Raw genomic sequence first — 25,248 nt, 5'->3', positions numbered from 1 at the left:
GCGGCAAAACCCCCCCATAAAAGCGGAACAAGCGCTATAAAGCGGGGTCTTTCTACAATTCACAATCACTGTATTAGCAGAACACTGTAAAGCGAAGCACTGTAAAGCGGGGCCCTACTGTAGGAGCAAAAAGCAATGGGATAGACAAAAGAGATACATACCTTTCCAACTCATTTTGGACACTACTGGTCCTTCTTCAGGGAAATTCAGAGAAAGAAAGATTCAACATTTAGATGTGCTGTCACTTCTTTTCTTATGCTATTCTATCCAGCCCAGTATCTACTATGTTTAGCACTGAGTTCTCAAGTTGAGGGTTTTCCCAGTACCTATTACTTACTGATCCTTTAACTGGTGATGCCAGGGATTGTACCTTGGCATTTATACATGTGAAGCATGGGTTTTACCACTGAATTATGATCCTTCCCCTCTTTCTCTATATTGCCCTCTTTACAATAAGGCCTATGCATCAAGACACAGAATTCAGCATCCTAGGTATCTCAGCCTTCCTTTTAAAAAGTGTGCTGATTCCTTAAGAGAAGACAGTCTTGACCTGAAAATGTGCCCTCAACATGTGATGCATTGGGAAAGTAGCTACTAGGCACAATTTCGAATGGTCAGTACACCCGTACTCTACATTTTCTGCTGTTTCCCATAACTAGCAGAATTAGAATGAACCATACAATATAAGCAAATATATTAAACATTGCTTAAAATTTGAATTATTTAGACAGGAAACAGAATTTTGTTGGCTGAAGGATCAGGTCACTTTGGAGCATATTTTTAGTGCAGAGTACATATCATAACCGGGATTTCACATGGCTATTTTCAAACTAGAATGTGGGAAAATTTAAATTTGCATTTACATTTTCAGCATGCCCTTTCATAAAGGCTCAGGGACAATAACACGATTCATTACATTCATTGGTATCAACCAAATGCAGAAAACCATTATATCAAGTATTACTATTTATTCCAGTGTAGTGTAGTGGTTGCAGTGTCAGATTGGGACCTGGGAGACCAGGGTTCAAACTAGTGCTCAGCCATGAAGCTAATGGGTAATCTTGGAGCAGCCACTGTCTCTCAACTTAACCTGCCTTATAGGGTTGTTGTGAGGATAAAATTGGGAGGGGGAAAGCCATGTTTGTACGCCACCTTGAACTCCTTGGATGTAAATGTAACAGTAGTAGCAGCAGTAGTAGTAGCAGTAACAGCAGCAGCAACAAAAACAACAATGTAATCTTATTAGGACATGTTGAGTTTATTTAAGTTATAACTTTTAAAATATGTATTTTGTAATTGGTGAAGAAATACTTAACACATTACTCCAAATTCTATAACAGATTCATGAAAAAGACTATATCTTCCTTTTCCCACCAAACCTTCTTTGTTGTTTCCTTTGTTTCAAAAGATTGAATTAATGAAGATTTTCTAGTTTGCACACATTTAAATTAATATATGTAAGTGGCCTACTCAGAGCTTGGAAGTAACTCGTTAGAAATAACGAGTTACTTGTAATTTATTACAATTTTGCATAACGAGTGGGTAACTTCGTTACATTTTGTATGTAACAGAACAAGTGGTAATTTCATTACTTTTGAGCTGCAAATGTAACTTTTTTGCGTTACATTTGGACGTTACTGGGGGGGAAAGCAGGGGAAATCATCTGCTGCTGTGATTGGTGGAATGGTGGAGGAAATATATGTGCCTCAAACTGGGCTTCTGCGCTGTTTAGCTCTTCCCTCGTGCTCTATGGAGGCACGAGGGATGAAGTGGAGAGTCAGACAGAGCTGGAGGGTAAGGAAGAGTAGAAGGCAGAAGCAGCAGAATGGAAGTGAAGAGCTGTGGAGGTGAGTGTATGTGTTTCCAGCCTACTCTCCCTGCCCCCCCGCTCGTCCTGCCTCCCTCAGCCTGCTTGCCCGCCCCCTCTGGTCTTCCTGGCACCCCCCGCTTGTCCTTGCACCCTCTTTGCATCCCCTCCGCTTGTCCTTGCACCCTCTTTGCATCCCCTCCGCTTGTCCTTGCACCCTCTTTGCATCCCCTCCGCTTGTCCTTGCACCCTCTTTGCATCTCCTCCGCTTGTCCTTGCACCCTCTTTGCATCCCCTCCGCTTGTCCTTGCACCCTCTTTGCATCCCCTCCGCTTGTCCTTGCACCCTCTTTGCATCCCCTCCGCTTGTCTTTGCACCCTCTTTGCATCCCCTCCGCTTGTCCTTGCACCCTCTTTGCATCCCCTCTGCTTGTCCTTGCACCCTCTTTGCATCCCCTCCACTTGTCCTTGCACCCTCTTTGCATCCCCTCCGCTTGTCCTTGCACCCCTCCAGAGAGGGTGAAAATTGGGAACTGGCAAGAGACTAGGAGGTAGGTGTAGTCTCATACTTCTGTTTGTGTGTTTTGCTTCAGTTATGTGCCTCCCATAGAGCGACTCTCACTAGGCAGCAAGAGATGTCTACCCCAAGCAACTAATTTGGGGCACCATGAAACAAATTATTAGCTATTTTTATTTTTGGTTGTTGTATATTTACTGTCAGGAAGAGGTACTTGTGAGATTTTCTGCCTCAAATGCCAACATAACTTTTCAAGCTATGGTACTATGACCTTGACTTGGGGGCAGGCACCATTTGCTCTTCCGCTTCAAGTAGCAAAGTGTCTTGGGCTGCACCTGCTTGCAGTCATTTCACATACTGGACAACTAACATGGCTTTTTGGTGAAGGGCAAGAGAGAATAAGACTGTTATCTCAAAAACAGTTGTGCTTGAGGAAAAGATGGCAAACATATGTAGAACTGAACTTTTCTGCAATAATATAGACATTTGCATAGGATATTTTTTCTACTCATGGAATATTAAATCTTTAAGTCCTAAATCCTTTGTCATCCCCTCCCCCTTGTGCACAACTTTTACACTGTCTTTCTCCCTATGCATGTAGGTCAAAATGACAACTGGTGTAGTTCGGGAATTAACAGAATGAGAGCTGAATTACAACTCAAAAAAGAACTTCCCTGCTGGTGTCTGCTACTGATGTGGGGGGCATTTTGTTAGGGAGAAGTGATGAGAGGGGGTAATTTGCTGCTGAAACTTTTTATCTGCAACCCCTTCCCTGGCCACTTTTCCCTAGCTGATGGAGGTCAATAAGGAAAAACATGGGGCATTGCACTGGTAAAGTGGCAAGCATGGAAAACAGCCCCTTCCATCTATCTCCTGCTTCACCTACCCAAATGCACCCCATCAAATGCTTTGCACATTGACAGCACACATTTAGTTGGTTTTCTGGTATTTGCTGCTGAAAGTGTAGTTCCATGCTGGGTGCATCTGGGACATTATGAGTTCATATCTTACCACAGCCATGAACTCGCTGGATGACCTTCTGGCCACACCCACGCCAGACATTTATGCCACTTTAAACAGTCATGACTTCCCCCAAAGAATCCTGGCAAGTGTAGTTTGTGACGGGTGCTGAGTGTTATTAGGAGACTCCTATTCTCCCGACAGAGCTCCAATGTCCAGAGTGGTTTAACAGTCAGCCCCTCTTCTCAGACAATTCTGTGGCTGGAGTTCTGTGGGGGGAATTGGCCTGTCAGGTGTGCTTTAACTTGGATTCCTGCATTGAGCAGGTGTGTGGACTCGATGACCTTAAAGGTTCCTTCCAACTCTACTATTCTATAATTTTCTGTTAGCTGAGACATGTCTCTCTCACACACACACACTCACTCACTCACTCACACAGCCACTGAGCATTTCATAACAGAGCATGCTCAGTACTCATTTGGGCTGTTTTGGGAGTCATCCCCTTTCTGTTTTCTCTCTCACTTTTTTGTATTCTGCAACACTTGGGGTTCCCTCTTGCCCACTAATACTCCTTATTATGTGTGATATGGATGGTGATACCATGGCTACATAAGCAACAACACTTCCATCCTGAGCGTCAGAAATAGAGGGAATGACACTCTGACCAGTTTAAGTGGTTTGTATTTAAATCTGATTGAAAACTGTTCAGTTTGACACAAGGTGGCTATTAAGCATGACCTAAAAGCTGCAATTCCAAGCATACTTACTTGGAAGTAATTCCCATAGCAGTAAATAGGATTTACTTCTGGGAGTATAGAATCAATCCGTAAGAGTCTCCCAGTAGACACCATACATGTAAGCACATGGCTTTTCCCCAAGAATCTTGGGGACTGTAGTTTACTCCTCACAGAACTACAATTTCCAGCACCCGTAATAAACTACAGTTCCCGGGATTCTTTTCTGGGGTGGTGGTGGAAATGTGCTTTAAATCTGTCATGTGTATGCAACTTTGGTGAGATAATAGCTGAAGGTAATCAGCCCAAAATGATAACAAATAATCAGTAGGCATTCCCAAAAGACATTCAAACAGTGGGTAAAAAAAAGTGAGAATTACAGAGGCAAACACAGAATGCAGTTAAGCAATAAAGTAATCCAAGAGAGAGGAGACACCTTTGTCTCTGCTCTCTCCCTCCTGAGCCAGGAGGGCAACTCCCAAACCTGAGTGCTGCGTCTCCAAATTAGTTAGAACTAGGTATGCCTTTCTTATCTACTATGTATTTCTATAAATAAAATAGCTTTTCTTATTTTATTAAGTCTTAAGTCTCAGTGATCTCAGTGCAGGGTAAAAGCCTGCCACTTAGGTAAACGCACACATTGGCACACACACATCTCAGACTGTTGACAATCTCTGCTAATATCTATACAAATTTACATAACATGCATCACCTGAACTCACATGATCTAGAGTTACCTTAGATCTTGCAACATTTGCAAATGAGAAGCAATAGGGTTTTATATTAGTTCTGATTGTCTACTGGGCTATCACAGGGTATGTATTTTTTGCCTTTTCTATGGCAAAAACTCCAACTTCAGTGGAATTTATGTGATGTGTTCTAACCATTTGAATGTGGCTAATGAATGCTTTATTCTTTCATCAGAACTTTAGCAGTAGTACTAAAATACTAATAAAAAGGAAAGAGAAAAAATACTTTACATACATCATTCAGCTGTATTGTTAATTATAGATATAGATATAAAGGATAAATGGCATTTTGTCAAAAGTATTTTTGCCTACATTTTATACCTCCTCCTTGGTTTTCCAAGCTTGGCATGGAATGCTTGTCGTACAGAATTAATTTGAAATGCTGCATTATCATAATCATCTTCTTCAAAATAAAAAAAAATAAATGTACTGCCTTCAAGTTGATTCAAGTTGATTCCGACTTATGGTGACCCTATGAATAGGGTTTTCATGGGAGGCAGTGACTGGCCCAAGGTCACCCATGAGCTTCATGGCTATGTGGGGATTTGAACCCTTCTACTACCCCCTGTGTGTGTGTGTTTAGTTTTAATATTGTTTTAGGCTACTTAGATGTGAAGCAGCCAAGGCCAGCACCTTGTAGGCATTTTTAAAAAAAGTAACTGAAATGTAATTGTAGTGATTACTTTTGAGAAAAAGTAAAGTAATCAGTTACTTTCAGAGCAATCGCAGCTGTAACTGTAATTACTACTTTTTTTGGGCCAAGTAATTGTAACTGTAATTTATTACTTTTTAAAAGTAATCTTCCAAGCTGTGGGCCTACTTGAGTAGCGTGACCTATGCATCAGGATTCTTTTTTTATACTCCAAACTTCAGCAGACTGGGTTTGACTTTCAACAGTCTTTGGCAATCTCAACATGAACTAAACAAATGTAAATGAGAGTTAAGTATTGCTGAAAATCAAAGATTTGCCATCTACACAGTACTACTACCTATACTATCCTGTTGGAACTGGTTTCCAACTGATTAAAAATAACTGAATACATTTTTAAGAGCGTCACAATGAAAGGATAGGGTCTAGACAATCAGAAAATACAAGATAAACTATATTTGGAATAAATAAATAGAATTTGCAGATTCTAGAACAGTATTCTGAGAGGAGTTTTTTTTAAAAAAAACTATTATTATTATACAAAATTATTAAATACATTTTATTATAAAGTAATAGAAAAATGTTAATCTGGAAAGCAGACAGCAATATATTAAGAACATTTTCTGAGCACTCTTCAAAGAAGGCATCTATCTGTCCAGATCTCATGCAAGTTGGTTTCAATACTTTAACATTAATTTATATACATACATATTAATGAAGAGGACATGTTAATCCCCCAGTGCCTATATGTGTGAAGCATCTTAGCTCTTACTTCGCTGTCACTCTTATGTAAGTAACATTCTGTGGCAACATATGAATAGTTCATAGTTCCAGCAATGAATGAATGAATGATGGCTTACACCCTGAGCAGCAATGAAGGGTTCTGTTTCTTTACTGATCAGCTGCTACACAGTTAGAGCAAACAAGTGTGTTTCCTGATATGTACACTTGTCAGTTAACATGGCCAATAAAAAATAAAAAATCAGCCAAATATATTTGCAGTTATATCTACGTATCTTGTTGAAAATGGTGATTATTCTAGTGGAGAAATGCATTACAAACCAAAGGCACAGAAGAGATGAGGTGGGGGGAGGGAGGGAGGGAGGGCCATATCTTAGGCAATGTTCTATATAGAGAAACTATTTCCAGTTTGATTTCTTCAAAACCAAGGCACTAACATATGGGAACACCTTAAGACAGAAACAGGTTGATTCTCCTTTCTATGACTTAATTGAATATAGATTGCCCTCTGGGTAAATTACATTTAAAACCTCAGTAAACATCTCTTTTTCTCATATGCTTTCCAGCTTTTCATAGATTTCTCTTACATAAAAATGAACTGTTTTTCAAAATCATGTAGGATAACACTCCAGTGCCACTATTATAAGAAGTTCTACACGGAGGACCAGAACAGCTTGCCCAATAAAAGACAAATTAAACTTCTTATACTACTGGGGAGTGCAAGGGGGGGCAACTGCAGGGGTCCTAGGCAAGGGGAGGTAGGCATAGGAGGAAGGACAGGCGAGGTAAGGGGCACATGGCTTCCTTTGCTCCTTGACAAGAACACAACAGTTTTAGGAACCTAATAAATCATGTGCATGAAATTTTTCTAGTTCTGCCATATATACACATTATATATTAAATATTAATGCCCAGAAATATTAGATGAGTATTAGGGATGGAGCTTGCTGCATGATCCCAATCTGCTTGCATTCTGATAGTCTGTCGAATGATCCCAATCTGCCCTTTTTTTGTCCCTGCTTGCTCTCGCACTTGCTGATTTGATCTGCTGTGTGAGTTTTTGGGTGATTCAATCCTCAGTTTTATTAGTTTTTTGGTGGCCAAAATTTTATAGTTAGCCACGCAGATACTTATATAAATGATGACAGTATTTGATGTCATTTTTTGGCAGTGGGGAAAATATTGCATAATTTTTAGGTGGCTTATGTGAATGATCACAGTGTTCCCCTTGTTTTTTTGGTGGCGGGAAAAACATTGTGTTATTTTTAAGTAGCTTACATGAATCATCACAGTGTTCCATGTGTTTTTTTGGTGGCAGGAAAAACACTGCATAATTTTTAGATAGCTTATGTGAATCATCAGAGTGTTCCACGTGGTTGTCTGGTGGCATTAACTCAACGTAAAATAGGGGGGAAAGTTTGAAAGAATAAATTCTTGCCAATTTGCAGCCGTGGCCACAAAATCCGTGAGAATTACAGCTGCGGCCCACAGCAAGAAATAGGTGCTGGTCCGAAAGAATAGTGAACGATTTAATTCAGCTGGAATCCAGTTCCATGTCAGATTTAGCGGATATTCTCTCCCATACCTAATGGGTATATGTTCCCTTTCATTGGCTCACATTCTGCAAGCCATCACTGCTTTAGGGAGAAATAGGAAGAAAAGGGGAGAAGATTCATGTTCCACTAAGATGTTTCACTGCCTGACAAAAATCACTCTTCCTCCCCAACCCCTTATCGTGCTGATGTATCATTTCAGGATAGGTGAGGAGAGAAAAGGCCATGTTATCACCAGGATACAGAGTGACCAGACAATGCACAGCACCCTCACTTATTCACTCTATGCTGAAAACAGGAAGAGATGAAAGTCATGATCCAGCAAGATTGCTATGTAGAATTGTTCAGTATGATCAAAATATATACATTACTGAAATAACTCATTATGACTCTGTGTGAGCATGTGCATGTATGTGTCTAGGGAGATAATATATACAGTATTGCATTCATATGGATTCCTGTCAGTGGAGGTTGGCCACCTTTCATTTCTATGCGAGAAAGTAAGAGACTTTAATTCAATGATGCAACTGGGAAAAAGACTAAGCCTTCTTTTTCCTGCTGGTGACCCCAAGTGAGAGTCATTTCCCCCACCAACCCCTTGTGTCTCAGATTGAAGCAATTTACTTTGCCCTACAGAACTCCACAGAAGTCACTGGCAACTGAATTCTACCCATTCAATCTTGTGTCCCTGCTTTGGGTTTTGTTTTTTCTATAATGTTACAGCATGTGAAATGATTGTTGATGACTGGATAATTGGTATATATGATGAGGAGACTATCCACATTTAATATGCAAGATCTCCTGTTGATGATGTTCACCTGGTGAATGTGCACAATAGCCACTTTTATTCAAATTCTCCATTAACTAAACATATATCTCACCTTAAATATAAACACTGCTGTAACACCTCTGTAATGCTGATTACTTTCACCTGAGGAAAATGCATTGGAGCTGAAAAACATGTCAACTGTACTTTTAGACATAAGATCCAGTTAGTAATTAAAACTATAAGTTTTAAGCCCATTTTACTTATAAATGACAGCCAAAAATTCTATACACTCAATATGGGAAGGCTCAAAAAGACATTACTAAGTTTATTTCTTCAGAACTAAAATGTGTAATAAAAGGTATGTCCTTTTTCTCTCCCAATTTCACTTCATACAATTTTGAGTCAGACTGATTAGATTAGAATTCTACCAATTTAAATTAGACACTACTCAGCCAAACTGCAAATGAGAGACAATGGAACATATTCAAAATCACTTTTATTTCAATTAGCCTTGTATGAACACAAGATTAAATAAATATTAAACAAAGGTAATAAAGATTAAAGCTAACTAAAATGAATGTTTCTAGATCAACAAGCTAATACATTTTTTTACTTTAGATGTAATAAACAGTATATTAAACAAAGGAAAAGAATCTGAAAATTTATCAGAGGGATCAAGAAATGTGAAATAAGAAGCAGACAATATTATGCTTTTGTGACACTATGGCCTGGTCAATTTGGCTGATTGTGCAAAACCTTGAACTCACCCAATCCCGCTTCTCCTCTTCTTTGTGCTTCCTTGTTTGCACAAACAATATGTTAGCCATTACATCCAAATTTGTAACCTATGGATTGTCTTGCTCTCCAAACCAGATTCAGAAACTACGATTTTCCACCAGTTCTGATTTGAATGGCAAACACAAATCTTAATTTCTCAGTTCATGAGCAAGGTATTGAGGAAACGCTGAATGTAAAAGAAGAAGGAATGTAAAAGAGAGAATGTAAGAGAGAAGGAACGTAAAAGAGAGAATTCATGAGCCTGGACATGAATGACCATACTACAGATTGCAACTGTCCAGCATCACTTCACTCACTGTTGCCCTCACTCTGAATTCTAAATGAACAAACATTTGTACCAAAACTGAATAATACAATAAAAAACATTATTTTGCTACACCTAGAAATTATTTCAAAGGACTACTTATAAAATACTACAAAGACATTTGAAGATCCAATCTCGCTTCCATTGTTTCCAGCACTGTTTTCTAAATGTGTAGCATGCACACATTTAAAACCTTAAGAAGTATCACTTCATTATCCCTACACACGATACTACTTTTTTCCAAACACCTCAAAGTGCTATTAGAATAACATGTCTGATTTATAACACCTTAAGCTTCCTTAAAGCATTTAACAAGAGTAAACTTAAATAGGTAAGGGGGAGGACATCATTACATCTATTAAAGTGTTTTCACTAGTAAGATGATACATTCTTTTCTTGTAAATGAAATCATGCTGTGATTATTAAGGGATGAAGATAGTCAATCCCCCCATAAGAAAATTCAAAAACAGCCCACAAATTAAGATAACAAAGATACGCCAGCAGAGAGAGAACAAAGTTGTACATGTATGGTCCAGCCAATTGTCAATTGTGACCCATCAATATAAGTGTCTTCCCCCAATTCAATCCAGGAAAAATGAATCCATTTCTTGGCCTGGAAGTTTTCCAGAATGCTAGAAAATTAATCCAGATTAGATCTATAATAGATCTCTAGTTTCCTTGAATGTTGCAACAGCTATATGGTAGAGTCTTAAGGCCATGATGTGGTTTTTATTACAAAGCTCTCTAAGCTGTTCCACAACCATCACCACTTATTATGCATAACATGAAGTGGGATGATGACTGAGAGGGCCCCATTTACAATGTACAGTAATATATAAGGTTTCCAGGCACAATGATATCATTGCCTTGCATTCGTCAAGGTATACTTTGCTCTCCCTAAGCCACCTTTTTGGAGGCTCCTATAAGCTTATCAAGCAGCAGTGTGGATAGCCATCCTCTTTTGTTTTTAAACTTTTTTTAAAAAAATAGGATTGCAGGCCAGTGGGCTGGGTCAGCCCAGCACTGTGAAGCACCAGTCAAAACTGCAGCAACTTGCCATTTGAGTGTTTCTGTGCCCCCAAATTAATGGGGCCTGCAGACATTTGAAAAAAATAAACGTGACAGAAGACTACAGTACTGCCTGGTGCTTTACTTCACAGTGTTGAGCTGAGCACCACCAATATGCTGCCAGCACTTATGCCACCAGGCCAGTGCTGATACTTATTTAGTCCTAAACATAGTTAATCCTATGAGGTATTACTGTGCCGCCTTCACCCATAATAGTATTAGCATGGAATAGGAGGTGACAAGAGCACATCATATGAAGTGGAGGAAAATCTTTTAGATATGCTTATCATAGGTGTCTATGCTTATCATAGGCACCACGGGTTGGTGCTATATAGTCTGTATCACTGCACAAATAGGATGTCTCTGCAGCCAAGCTCCAGCATGCATCCTGCACAACTGGATCATTCCCCAACCTTTAAGATATTCACAGAAGCAAGCTTAATTATGGTGATAATGAGCTGGATTTTACTCTTTTTTGCAAACGATTTATTTTAGGTTGTTGTTTTTTCCTTGTTTTTATGCCTGTTTTTAATGTCTGTAAGTCCCTTTAATTTTTTTTTTGGGGGGGGGGGAAGAAGTGAGTAACAAATTTAATAAATAATCATAATTAACAAAACATTCATAAACATTTAATATGAGCTTAACACCTAACAGATATTAGAGTATACTGAGTATTTACAGGAAGATTCTACTGCTGAACATGTCATCACAAAGCTACATTAAACCAGTAAGGCAAACAGATAAAATACCCTACAGATATGGTTATTAAGCAGCACAAAGGTTTTACTGAAACCATTCAGGCACTACTATTTCCAAACATTGCTTAGTTTTGAAACAAAGCATTTTATAAAATCTAAGTAAAAATAAGACATACAAGAGCAGTAATGCAAAAAAATAAAAATAAAAAAACCCTGAAACCACCACATAATATTTCAGCCCTTGAATCATTTCCTCGATCTGAACAAATTATTTGCTTTTTTATTTTTACTTTTTACTAATAAAAGTGGGGAAGACCCCAATACATTAACAGCACTGTAATGTATTGGTCCTCCAGGCTTGCCATACCAGGAACTGCTGAGTCAGCCCCAGGCTGTGGCAGTTTCAGGCCTGCCTTACAAGCAGCACCATGCTGTGGGTCTTGTTCTCTGTATATGATTAGTTATAGTAAAGTTCTAGTTGTTGTTTAAATCCTCTGTGTGGCCTTTTCCTTCATGATACTTTTCACTGGTGACGAGGATGGGATTTACTGAGGCACACAGAGTGTTTTCTTCATGCATGAAAGGCTGAAAGAGAGAGAACATTTTTCCTTAGACTGGATTAGGACATCAGCTTGGGCCTTGTGGAAACCACTGCAAAGCACTCCAGATCAGTGTGTATCTTGTGGAATATGGCCAGCCAAGGGCATCTTGAAGAATTTAACCCTGCATGTCCCAGCAAGTGGGAAAGTTATGCAGCCGGGCTGGAGTTTTACTTGGCAGCAAATGGCATTACAGAGTCAGAGAAGCAGTGTGCTGTGTTACTCAGTGTCTGTGGGCCGGACACCTTTGACCTAGCCCAGGCCCTTGAAGCACCAGCAAAACTTGCTAATACATCTTATGAGGATATCCGGAATACTTTACAAGGACATTTCTCTCCAAAACTGTCTGGAATAGCACAATATAATTCTTTCTACAAACAAAATCAGGGCCCAACGGAGAGTGTGTCACTGTATGTTGCTGAACTTAGATGCATGACAAAACACTGCAATTTCCCAAACCTTGAGGAGATGCTGCGTGATCACTTGGTCTGTGGGTTGCATGATGAGGGCCTGCAAAAGTGTCAGTTTGCAAAAGGACAGCTCACGTTCAAGACTGCATTAGGGGAAGCTCAAGCTGCAGAAGCAGCAGCAGCAAGCACCCAAGAAGTGAGCTTGGCAAGAAACTCACCCTGTTCAGAAACCAAGCTGGCTAAAGATGCAAATCAACAACGTCTAGAGATCCACAGGCTGCAGTGCAAATGCTCATCAACCAGAGTAGGTGCTGCAGGACCTCCAAGATCTAGACAAGTTTCTCCAGTGAAATGTAACAGCTGTGGGGGATCCCATGATGGTGTGCCTGCCGTTTCACAGGTACACAGTGTTGGCATTGTCAAAAAGTTGGGCATATTGAGTGAGTATGCCAAGCCAAAGTGGAAGCAGCCACCCCCAGAAGTACAGTGGAAAGGAAAACACTATCAAGAACACAAAGCAGTATCACACACACTGTACAGAAGTTTTCCACATATGACAACACAGAGGAGGTGATTAACCACATCAAGCCAGGGTTGCAGTACTCCACCAATGTGAGCAAGGTGAAGGTGACAGTCATCATCCAGGGCACTCCATGCACCATGGAAGTTGATTCGGGCTCAGGTTATACTATCATCTCATTGGAAACCTACCAGCAAATATTTCCTTGTGGGGGCCCACAAATTGTCCCTTTCCACTCCAAACTTACTCATCACCAGGAAAATCAGGTTCCAATAAAGGGCGACTGTGAAGATGAGGTGCATTACCAAACTTCCCATGGAACTTTACAGTTATTAGTTGCTCAAGGGCATCGCACCAGTCTCCTTGGCTTAGACTGGTTTGAGCCATTGGGCATTGCTCTCACGGGGGTCCATCAAATTGGTGAATCATTATGGGATAGCATCCTAAATGATTTCAAAGCTGTTTTTGATAAAGGTCTTGGGAAATATAAGGGGCCTCCTATTTCGTTGTTCTTGGATGCTACTGTGGACCCCATCCATATGAAACCCCATCGTGTTCCGTTTGCACTGTGAGCAAAAATTGATGCTGAACTTGATTGTCTCATAGAGCAAGGCCTCTTGGAGTCAGTGACACACCCTACATGGGAGGCACCCATTGTCACTCCATTGAAGGCTAATGGCAACATCCACATTTGTGGTGACTACAAGTACACTATCAATAAAGACCTACATCAGCATCCATATCCAATCCCAGTGGTGAGTCATGTTTTGGCATCACTTTCACAAGGAAAAGTTTTTGCAAAGTTTGACTTGGCCCAGGCCTATCAGCAACTGTCTGTGGATGATGCTACTGCCAATGCTCAGATTATCACCAGTCATCGTGGAGCATTCAAAGTAAAATGCTTCCAGTTTGGTGTTTCAGTGGCTCCTGGAGTTTTTCAGAGCTTAGTGGAGGACATTCTTAAAGAAGTACCAGGTGCCATATCGTATTTTGATGATGTCCTGGTTGCCGGCAACTCCACTGCTGAACTTGCCTCCCGGGTGAGGGATGTACTGCACCATTTTGCTGTTGCTGGTCTCCGGGTCAAGCATGAGAAATGTGTATTTCGTGTTTCCCAAATTGAATTCCTTGGCTACAGTATTGATGCCACTGGTATTCGGCTTACCCCGGAAAAATTTAAAGCAATTCATGAAGCTCTAGTGCCCCGTAATTAACAGGAACTCCAAGCCTTCTTGGGACTCTTGAATTTCTATCACGCCTTCTTGAAACATAAAGCTACAGGACTTCCGGGAAGGGTGACTTAGCCTGTGCCTGCTTTTGAGACGGGCTCCTGCCTCAAAAGAAGCTTATTCAGATATATCAGTCAGTTTTTTCTTTTTTTTTGACTGATTAAACTTCTCCCGGGTAGGGAGAAACGAAGAGATTAACCTCAAAGCCTATTTTTGTTGGGACGACCAGATCTCATTAATTTATGGGACGAGGTCCAGCCGACGAAGGTGGGACGGATTTTCAACAGCAAGCTCTATCTGATAAAGCGAACGTTCACCTTATCTTCTAAGAGAGAACGCACTAACAGGCAAGCACCCTTCTTTCTATATTTTTCTTTTACTTGACTTAAATTGTTGCTGTTTAAAAGAGATTTGCCAGATTGATCGGTTTTTGACATCTCACTGGGGAGCCATAACTTCTCTCTGCTACGCACTAATTAATAGCTTATCTCTGTTTTTGTTGCAAAAAGCTGTCCTGGATTTGCATTCTAAAGATATACACAGAAGAGGGATTTCTATTCCAGATTTTTATTTTGAAAAATATTATACTGTTTTGAGACTATTCTCTTTTTGGTCTATTTTATTTTGACGAATCTGTTTCTTGACGATTGCCATTAATTGTTTCGATCCTGGGAACTGCATTTTGTTTACTTAACTATTGGAGAGATAAGGCTGTCTGCTCTGTTTATACTGTGATGTCACCAAGTTTGGAGTATTAACCCAATTGTTGCTGAAATAAGAAGTGGTTTTCCTATATTTTTCTTTTAAAATGGCAATTAAGAAAGTGGCTGAAAATCTGGAAATAACTATGTTTCAGAAAATAATGGATGAGATTGAGATAACGAAAATTGAATTGAGTAAAATGAAGCAGGAGATTAAAGATATAAGGGTCCCTGTGAGAGAGGTGACCCTGGAAGGGGTCCCTGTGAGAGAGGAGACCCCGGAGATTGGAACAGGGGTCCCTGTGAGAGAGGAGACCCTGGAGACTGGAATAGGGGTCCCTGTGAGACAGGAGATCCCGGAGATTGGAACCAACGTGGAACAGGAACAAGATTTGGAGTCTATGGACTTTAGAAATAAAATCTATTGTTTGGAACTCAATGTTATCTCTGAAGAAATGAATGAAGATTCTAGAGATAAAGTTATCAATGGCATGGATAATCTTCTGGACTGGAATGATGTGATGGAGCCCAATATAGAGAAAATCTATGGAATTAACTGCAGCCATGTGACAATGGAAAAACTTTTAAGAGATGACCCAGTGTATTTTGAAAAAAAGAACAGAGATATGATTTTACAGCAGTATTTCAGCAACCTATTCAGAATGGAAGGCAAGAAAATATTTGGGATAGAGGTAATTCCCATCAGACTCTTACTATATGACTATGGCTTTGACAGCAAGATTATTATGGAATACTGATAATGGAAGATTGGATATTGAAATTACTGGACTTAACAAGACTACTGAAGATGGAAGATGGAAAATGGAACTAATAGAGATAATAGAACAATGGCTACTGAAATTATTGAACCTAACAGATTCTGATGTGATGGATTAATTGAAATGTTTATTTTGACTATGGTTATGACAATAAGATTATCATAATTAGTAATGAGATGGATTAATCGATATGCTTATCTGGAAAAAAAAATTGATAGATATATTTCTTAAAGAATTGAAACCTCTCTTTGACTTTTTGTGGAAAGAATAAAGTAATGTTTATGAGATTTGATGATTAAGTAAGATAACTACTGGAGGAAAGTGATTTTATAATATGACTTAAGAGACAGGATTGTTATATATTATAGACTTATAACTGATTTGATCTTTGACAAATGGGAAGTCAATATTTTACTCTTTATTTTTTATTTTTGTTTTTTTTTTCTTTTTTTCTTTTTGTTTAACTATTTTTGATTTTGTTTTTTGTCTTTGAATGTTTTATGATTTTGTTTTGTATGTTTTATGAAAATCTGAATAAAAATTATTGAAAAAAAAAAAAGAAACATAAAGCTACAGTGGGAAAACCATTGCATCACCTTCTTGACAAGCATGCTGCATGGCAGTGGACAGTCTGGCATAATAAGGCTTTCTGTGATGTAAAACACCTGTTATCATCTGACAGAGTCTTGGTGCACTATGATGAACAGAAGCCCTTGATTCTCACGTCCAATGCATCTCCATATGGTATTGGAGCTGTCCTGAGCTACCAATTTGAGGATTCTTGTGAGGTGCCTATCACTTTCTACTCCAGAACAATGTCTTCAACAGAACGGAATTATGCCCAAATTGATAAGGAGGCCTTGGCTATTGTGGCTAGCATAACAAAATCCCATGAATATGTCTATGGTCGACCATTCACTATTGCTACTGACCACAAGCCATTACTGGGATTGTTTGTCCCTAACCAGCAGATGCCTCAAATATTATCTCCATGCATGTTGCGGTGAGTGATTTTCCTGAATGCGTATGATTACACATTGCAACATCGGCCTGGCAGGAGCATTGCCCATGCTGATGCTTTGAGCTGCCTTCCTCTCCCTTCTGCTGGGGTGGATGAAACCCCTCAGTTGGATGTGCTGTTATTAGAGTTGTTACCGGAACCACCCCTCCATGCTAGAAATATTGCCATTGCATTGTCCAAGGACCCAGTTCTTGCCCGTGTTCTTAACTCTCAAATGGGAAGCTTGAGGAGAAATTCAGACCATTTGTATCCAAACAACATGAACTATCAGTACACAAGGGATGCCTCCTGTGGGGAAATAGAGTTGTCATTCCTACTGTGTTGAGACATCAGGTGTTAGAGGCCCTATATGAAGGACACCCTGGTATAGTGCGAATGAAGGCTTTGGGGCACAGCTATGTATGGTGGCCCAAGATGGACAGCGAGATTGAAGAATGCGTCAAGAGATGTGAGAAGTGTCAGGTTTCAAGACCAGCACCACCACATGCCCCAGTGCACCCATGGGAATTGACAAAAAAGCCATGGTCATGGCTTCATATCGACTTTGCAGGCCCCTTCCAGGGACAAACTTCCTTGATTGTTGTTGATTCATACTCTAAATGGTTAGAAGTAGTTCTGGTATCGTCAATGACATCTCTTATTATTATCAAGACCTTACGCAGGCTTTTCACAACACATGGGTTGTCAAACACCATTGTCTCAGACAATGGGGCCCAGTTCACATCTGAGCAATTCCACACATTCCTGGATAATGGACTGATTCGGCATGTCACTTCAGCCCCTTTTCATCCAGCAACCAATGGCCAGGCCGAGAGGATCAGTTCTCTCTGAGGGTGCTGGAAATACTGAAGTGGAAAGAGGAAATGAGCCAGTGGCTGCTCCTGATACTAGACAAGAGCAGTTGCGCCTGGACCCTGAAGTGGACCAGCATGAACCAGAGCCAAATGGGGAACTAGGGGATGCACTATCAGCTTCAATGCAAAATTGTAATCGATCAACCCACACCAGGGCTCGTCCCAAGAATCTTCAGGACTATGAGAGCTAGGGAGGAGGGGTGTAGGCCCTCCAGGCTTGCCATACCAGGAACTGCTGAGTCAACCCCAGGCTGTGGCACTTGCAGTTCCATACCTGCCTTACAACCAGCACCAAGCTGTGGGCCTTGTTCTCTGTATATGATTAGTTATAGTAAAGTTCTAGTTGTTGTTTAGATCCTCTGTGTGGCCTCTTCCTTCATGACACTTTTCAATCACAGCGCAGAAAATACAAACCTTACATTATAGAAACAAAATCCTCTTGTGTTTTGTGTGTCCACAATTCATATTCCAATAATCAATAAGGCAACACAATTTTTCTGCAATATTGGTTGTTACAGGTTGTATTGTTTGTTCTTCTATGTATAGCATCTGTTAGCTTATCCATCTCGGCTATCTAAACAAGTTAAAATAGTATTCACTTTTACTAATTCCCTATGTGAGACTGGGTAATACATACATTTAATATGTTCCTGTAACCGTGCATTTTTAGAATTTCAGTCATTAACTATTTAAGAGGAGACTGAACATTTATCTATGTGTGTCACTTTCTCCACAGGATTCTTTAACACTAATCGCAATTTAAAAATGTACCCAAGATGCAAAGCATCTTGTGTATTTTCTTTTGAAACTGTCTCCTTTTTAGTATTTCCTAGCATTTCCTTTCAACGATGCACAGAAGCAGTCAGTAGTTAAAGGGGAAAAAATTGCACCTGACTTGCCAAATTAAGCTTGGAAGCACTAGATCCGCACCTACAAAAATATAGAGGCAATGGGAATTTTCATGGACATTTTATGCATTTATTAATATCATCCTTTCTATCATGTCCCAGGGAAAACATCTTATTAGTGCTACAATTAAATGATTCAGCAACCATCCACACTATCTTTGCCTTTTAACAGTTCCAATCAGTAGCAGATCTAGGTGTAATCAACAGCAGCAGGGGGCTTTAAGAAGCAAAACAAAACAAAAACAGTAGGGTTCTTTACTAGTATACTCTAAGTGATAACAAGGAGACATATTTTATTCTACCTTATTCCCAAAGAGAACTTTGCATGTCATATAAAACACGTCTCCAAAAGCATTTTAATTTCTCAGCAGCAAGACTAAAATATGAAATCCTAAAATGCTCATATTAAAAACAACAGCAGCAACAACAACACAACCCCATGAAGTCTCCTTTCTGTTATTTATGTAGGCTTGTACATGGAATTGTCCATATTTTAGAAGACAATATTGGAGCTGAATTACCCTCAAATTATGATGAGACTTACGAACAACTGGATAATGAAGGCCAGTTAAATTTGGTGATACATTAAATGCAGAATGTTTTCAGATTTTACTGGACGGACTGAAGGATAGAGCAGTGAAATTGTAAACTTAATGAAAAAGGAAACTGAGATAAAGACTTGGTCAATAGAAGATATCAGTATTTTTATTTTGCATTCCTTATTCACTGGGACTGTATCCCAAGCTAAATAAGATCTAAACAGAGGGGCCCAGTCAATTGCACAATTTAGTTTCACAACAAGGCCTTTTGAATTTAAAAACACCCTGTTCCATCATTTGTTTCCAACTCATAAACACAGCAAAATAATTCTCACTGGGGTGTATCCAACTAAGTCATACTCTGAGCAGACAACCTGAAAATTAATGGACTTGAGATAGTCGTGACTAACATACGTCCATTTATTTCAAAAGGCTGCTTGGAGTATAACTTAGTCAGATATAACCCACAAGGCCACCATCTTTCCAATAAACTACTCAAACCTATTTTTAAAGGCTCAGCCTCAATGCAAGCCGAAGGTCATCTTACATTGCAATCTTAAATATATTTACTAAAGAGTAATCCCTACTGTACATAGGACTACACTGTAACACATGTACAAAAGAAATGTTGTTGTTTAACTCTGGAAGACAGGGATTAAATTAAAATTTGGTAAACTAAACATTAGCATAATAGACAACTTCTAGCTACAAAGCCCATTCTTATTGTGCCATTTGATGGGCCTTATTCATTTTAATCCTGCAGACGGGATTGTTCACTTCAGTGAGCAGTAATTTTACTCACCAAGAAAAAAAGATGGGGGTCAGATGGTGTCACCCACCGTTAACTCACACGATTAAGGGTTGCTGGGATTATATGCAGCAATTCAAACAATTTTACACTTCCTAATTTAGAACTCATCTCATGTTCATCAGCTGACATCTTGAGTTCATAGCTCCTTTTCAAATTGCCCTTGTTTACATAAAATTCAGCAACAAAATACTACTATATTTTCTGCATAGCTATTTCATTCTGGACTAACTGAGTTCTGAGAAGCAAAGCAGTAACGGTTACATATGAGTAAAGCAGGATGAAAGGATGCTACTTGTGAAAAGGGTACAAAATGTTTCTGACCAGGAAGACCAGAGTGATAATTCTCAATACCAGTACCATCTGCACATTTTCAAGCATTTTTTCAACAGTAATCTGCTGCTGGTCAAATATAAATACATTTAACATGGACACATCAAGCAGTAGTTCCAACACTAAACTACCAGTTCAGAAAGTACTCTCAGGACTATTACCGTAAATTACAGACTAACTGGAGCCCGCTTCTGGCACTCTTCTTCAATCTTACTATATGAGGGGCCCCAAAAGGAAAAGTATGTCAGCTCCTCACATATCACTATTCCAGTTGTCCTCCATGAGCTGGAGAGTGAGTTCCAGAAGTGGGAAGCCTCCTTTATTCATGGAGATGCCTCGCGTTTTAACCTTGGAACATCAGGGTTCACAGATACAGAGGAAGTCTTTAGGAGTGCATGAGGATCCCCACTCCAGGTGTTTGTCCTCAAACCTGTGAACAGTGACAAGAATGATGGATGAACACACCTCGTGCACTCATCCTCACAGCCCCCCTCTCACATGTTAACACCACCAAAGAAGAATGTCTGAAGAGGTCACAAGAAGGAATGAAAGGAGGGCAATGTCTGCTAACAAACAAGTGATCATCACTAGTTTCCCAAGGTGACAGGAATCGTTGCACGCTGCATGAGGTAGAAAATAACTCTCCTTTTAATGGTCAGTTTTATGAGCTAAATGAAGATCCTATGCTGAGCTCCATTTCTATATTCCATCGATTTCCCCCAGTATTATTTTCTTAATATGAATAGTTATGCCAATATGACAGACAAGAGAGAAAACCAACCTTGAGATTATTCAAGGACTCTTTTCTATGCTTTAAATTACTTCTTCAGATTACCTCCTTGAACATATAAACAAATCTAAGGCTGTGTACAGATGTACCTTGAAAATAAGAGTGGGTGCAGGTGTTGCTATTGTGGGATGAGTTCTGCTTCTGTAATGATTCACATATGGATCCAATGCTGTCCCCTGATTGTACTCACATCGGCTGTCTACCTTGTTTTTGTTTTCAATTCAATGTTTTTCTATTCAGGGTTTTATACCAAGGAGGGGAAGAAGCTTCATTCCTAAACCAGCCAATTACTTCTATGCATGGCCTTGCTTTAAGAACAGACTTTGTGACTGATTATACAGCCAATGGGGATTTTTCACATTCTGCAATGTTAAATTGAAAATACTCCCCATGCCATTCTGATGCTTCCCATAAACTCATTTCAAAACAAAACTTTACAAAACTTATAGTCCTGAACTCAGAAATGCTTGCTTAACAACCCATTAAGTTTTCATGGCGATGCACAAAACACTCAAGAGAGAATTGAGAGTTCAAAGAGAAAAAAATCCAGATCTCTGTTGGACTTTTTTCTGTCAGTGTTCTCATAATTTGTTGAACTTAATTAAAAATCAGCCATGTTCACAGAGTACCTGTAATCTTATTACTAACCTTGACCCATACTCTGACCTTCATCTTCTTCAGTTTAAAAGTTAAAAAAAAATGCCTGGCTGATTTTTAATCAATTTAAGAAATTTAACACTGGAGTCAATGATAAGCATGGGCATGCTCAGTAAGAACCAACTAGTGTTCTAAAGCAGACTCACAGCTGTTTGGCTTGGCTAATCAGATGGCCACACCCACATCGGTCATTTTTTTTTTACTTGAGACAGTGATGGCTTCTCCCAAAGAATCCTGGGAAGTATAGATTGTGAAGGGTGCTGAGAGTTGTTAGGAGACTCCTATTCACCTGAAAGAGCTCCAGTGGCCAGAGTGGTTGAACAGTCAGTCCCTCTTCTAGGGATTGTAGGTCTGTGAGAGGAATAGGGCGTCTCCTAACAACTCTCAGAATGCTTCACAAGCTACACTTCCCAGGATTCTTTGGGAGAAGCCATGGATGTCTAAAGTGAAATAAAGGTTGGTGTGGATGTGGCCAGCCTGCTGTAGAATAAAAAGATGGGGGAAACCCTGAAAAACAGTGATAGTGTTCACAATGTTTTCTTTTTGGAAAGGAAAGGGGCTTTCCCATGGCCCAGTGCCCACCCACCCACCCACCCAATCTCCTCCCCTCCTCCTTCCTCTCTCTCCTCCTTCCTCTCCCCTCCCCTCCCCTCTACCTCTACCCCTTCTCTCTCCCTTCCCCCTCCTGCCCCTGCCCCAGGTCAATTTCACCTATCTTAAGCGTGATTGTATAGGAGTAAATCCCACTGAGCTCAAAAAGCATGCAAATGATCAAACCTGTCCTCCCTGCCTCCTCCCTCCTATTCCCCTCCCTCTTGCCCCTCCCCTTCCTTTGCTCCTCCTTCCCCCTCCCATTTCAATCCCCTCCCCCTCCCTCCCTCCTTTAGTAACATGTACCTCTGAGCATATGGTGAGTGGTAGCAACACTTGCAATCAGCCAAATTAATAGAAAGAAGACATGTGCTGTGCTGATCTTGTTTTAGCAGGGCGGAAGCAACATTAAAAAGACAGTTGACATACTTCAGATCATCACTTTAAGTATGTCTGATTTACTTTGCAATTTTAGTGAAGTTTCCTATAGGAAATCATTTTCTGTGAATATGTGAAGTACAACAACACTTTGCACAATTTACACTAAAAAAAACCCTCCAAAAATAATTGTGAAATAATGGCACTGACTATTCTGCAGAATAGTCTCCAAGTCTCCAATGGACATAAGGAGTGTCTCAGTTTACACAACATAAAGCAGTGGGAGGTAAAATATATTCTAGCAAATTTCTAGGTGTGCTCTGATTTTAATTGACCATGCCCACCCTTCCTTAAGTGGGGTGATTTAAGCATAGCAGGCTGAACACATGCATATTTGTTTTTAATGTTTTTAGTTACTGTAAACCGCCCAGAGAGCTTCAGCTATGGGATGGTATAGAAATACAATAAATAAATAAAATAAATGTTGAGCAGGCCAAGTTTGTTTTTTCCAACAGCTAGATTCTTTGCTTAACTAGCAACATATTGTGATCAGTCCAATTTTACATCACAATGCAGTTTCAGATTCATCTGCTCATGTAGCCAAAATAGAAACAGAACATAACCCTTCTATTTTAATTTCACCTATTTTAATTTTAACCTTCTATTTTAATTTTACCTCTTTAGTCCCTTTACTACCACTCCCCTATATGTGTGTGTGTGTGTGTATATATTGTATTTTATACATTTTAATTGTATTTTAATTCATTCTAATGTTTTTGTGATCTTTATTGTGTATAATTTTATTATGTATGTGTTCGATTTTATTGTAAGCCACCCTGACTGCCTCATTATAAGGTAGAAGGGCCAGATAGAAATATTTTAAATAATAATAATAATCCCCAGTTTGAAACACAAAAGGCTGTCTTCACCATCATGTGACATTCACCAATAAGGTTTTGAAATTAATAAAAATACATTTGACGCAGATTTCTAGAATGAATAATTGTTGTTGTTATGTGCCTTCAAGTCGATTACGACTTATGGCGACCCTATGAATCAGCAACCTCCAAGAGCATCTGTTGTGAACCATCCTGTTCAGCTCTTGTAAGTTCAGGTCTGTGGCTTCCTTTATGGAATCAATCCATTTCTTCTTTGGCCTTCCTTTTTTTCTACTCCCTTCTGTTTTTCCTAGCATTATGGTCTTTTCTAGTGAATCATGTCTTCTCATGATGTGTCCAAAGTATGATAACCTCAGTTTCATCATTTTAGCTTCTAGTGATAGTTCTGGTTTAATTTGTTCTAACACCCAATTATTTGTCTTTTTCGCAGTCCATGGTATGCGCAAAGCTCTCCTCCAACACATTTCAAATGAGGTGATTTTTCCATTATCCGCTTTTTTCATTGTCCAACGTTCACATCTATACATAGAGATCGGGAATACCATGGTCTGAATGATCCTGACTTTAGTGTTCAGTGATACATCTTTGCATTTGAGGACCTTTTCTAGTTCTCTCATAGCTGCCCTCCCCAGTCCTAGCTTTCTTCTGATTTCTTGACTATTGTCTCCATTTTGGTTAATGACTGTGCCAAGGTATTGATAATCCTTGAGCATTACTTTACTTGCATGGGATATTAAGGCAATAGTTCGATAATTACTGCATTCCCTGGGATCCACTTTCTTTGGAATTGGGATGTATATTGAACGCTTCCAGTCTGTGGGCAATTGTTTAGTTTCCCATATTTGTTGAGAAATTTTAATTAAAATTTGGATAGTTTCAGTCTCAGTAGCTTGTAGCAACTCTATTGATATGCCAACTGTTCCTGGTGATTTGTTTCTTCCAAGTATTTTAAGAGCAGCTTTCACCTCACATTCTAAAATTTCTGGTTCTTCATCATACGGTTCCTCCGTGAATGAATCTGTCATCCTGGCATCTCTTTTATAGTGTTCTTCAGTGTATCGCTTCCATCTTCCTTTTATTTCATCTCAATCAGTCAGTGTGTTCCCCTGCTGATTATTCAACATCCCTACTCATGGTTTAAATTTCACTTTAGTTTTTCTAACCTTTTGGAATAAGGCTCTTGTTTTACCCTTTTTGTTGTCCTCTTCTATTGCTATACAATAACTATTGTAATAGTTCTCTTTGTCCCTACATACTAGTAGCTGTATTGTAGTGTTTAGGGTTCTAACTGTGTTTCTATCTCCTTTAGCAAAAGCTTTCCTTCTCTCTTTAACCATTTTAAGAGTTTCTTCAGTCATCTACTGAGGTCTTTCTCACTTTTTAACTAGAGGTATTGTCTTTTTGCATTCTTCTCTGATAACGTCTCTGACTTCATTCCATAGTACTTCTGGGTCTCTGTCAACTAAGTTTAAAGCCTCAAACCTGTTCCTTAATTGATCTTTATATGCTTCTGGGATGTTATTTAAATTGTATTTTGGCATTATGATTGCTTTGTTGTTCTTCTTCTTTAGCTTTACTCTGATTTTCGATATTACCAGTTCCACAGTCTGCTCCTGGTCTTGTTTTCGCAGAAAGTATGGAACTTCTCCATCTTCTGCTACCAATTATATAATCAATTTGATTCCTATATTGACCATTTGGTGATATCCATGTGTACAGTCATCAAAAAATGTGTTTGCAAGAAACAAAATATTGGCTTCACAGAATTCAGTAAGTCTTCTGCTTCATTTCTATCTCCTAAGCCCCATTTCCCCACAATTCCTAGTTCTTCTCTGTTCCCTACTTTTGCATTCCAGTCCCCCATGATTATCAGCACATCTTGTTTT

The 25,248-nt window shown here is 39.4% G+C and overlaps 1 protein-coding gene across 5 annotated transcripts in view; it reads right to left on the bottom strand.

Moving 5' to 3' along the window:
* Window positions 1-25,248, bottom strand: part of TBC1D5 (TBC1 domain family member 5) — a 741,088-nt gene that overhangs the window by 278,200 nt on the left and 437,640 nt on the right. The window contains exon 1 of one of the 5 annotated variants that reach the window (XM_061587417.1): window positions 8,601-8,606. The exons of the other annotated variants lie outside the window; for them this stretch is intronic. The gene's annotated coding sequence lies outside the window, so the exon portion shown is untranslated. Of the gene's footprint in view, window positions 1-8,600; window positions 8,607-25,248 lie in introns of those variants that run through there. 5 annotated transcript variants of the gene reach the window in all.

Source organism: Rhineura floridana, chromosome 10 (genome assembly GCF_030035675.1).
Source record: "Rhineura floridana isolate rRhiFlo1 chromosome 10, rRhiFlo1.hap2, whole genome shotgun sequence".
Classification (NCBI taxonomy): domain Eukaryota; kingdom Metazoa; phylum Chordata; class Lepidosauria; order Squamata; family Rhineuridae; genus Rhineura; species Rhineura floridana.
Note: the sequence above shows the minus strand (reverse complement) of the source record. Positions and strands in the feature narration are given on the sequence as shown.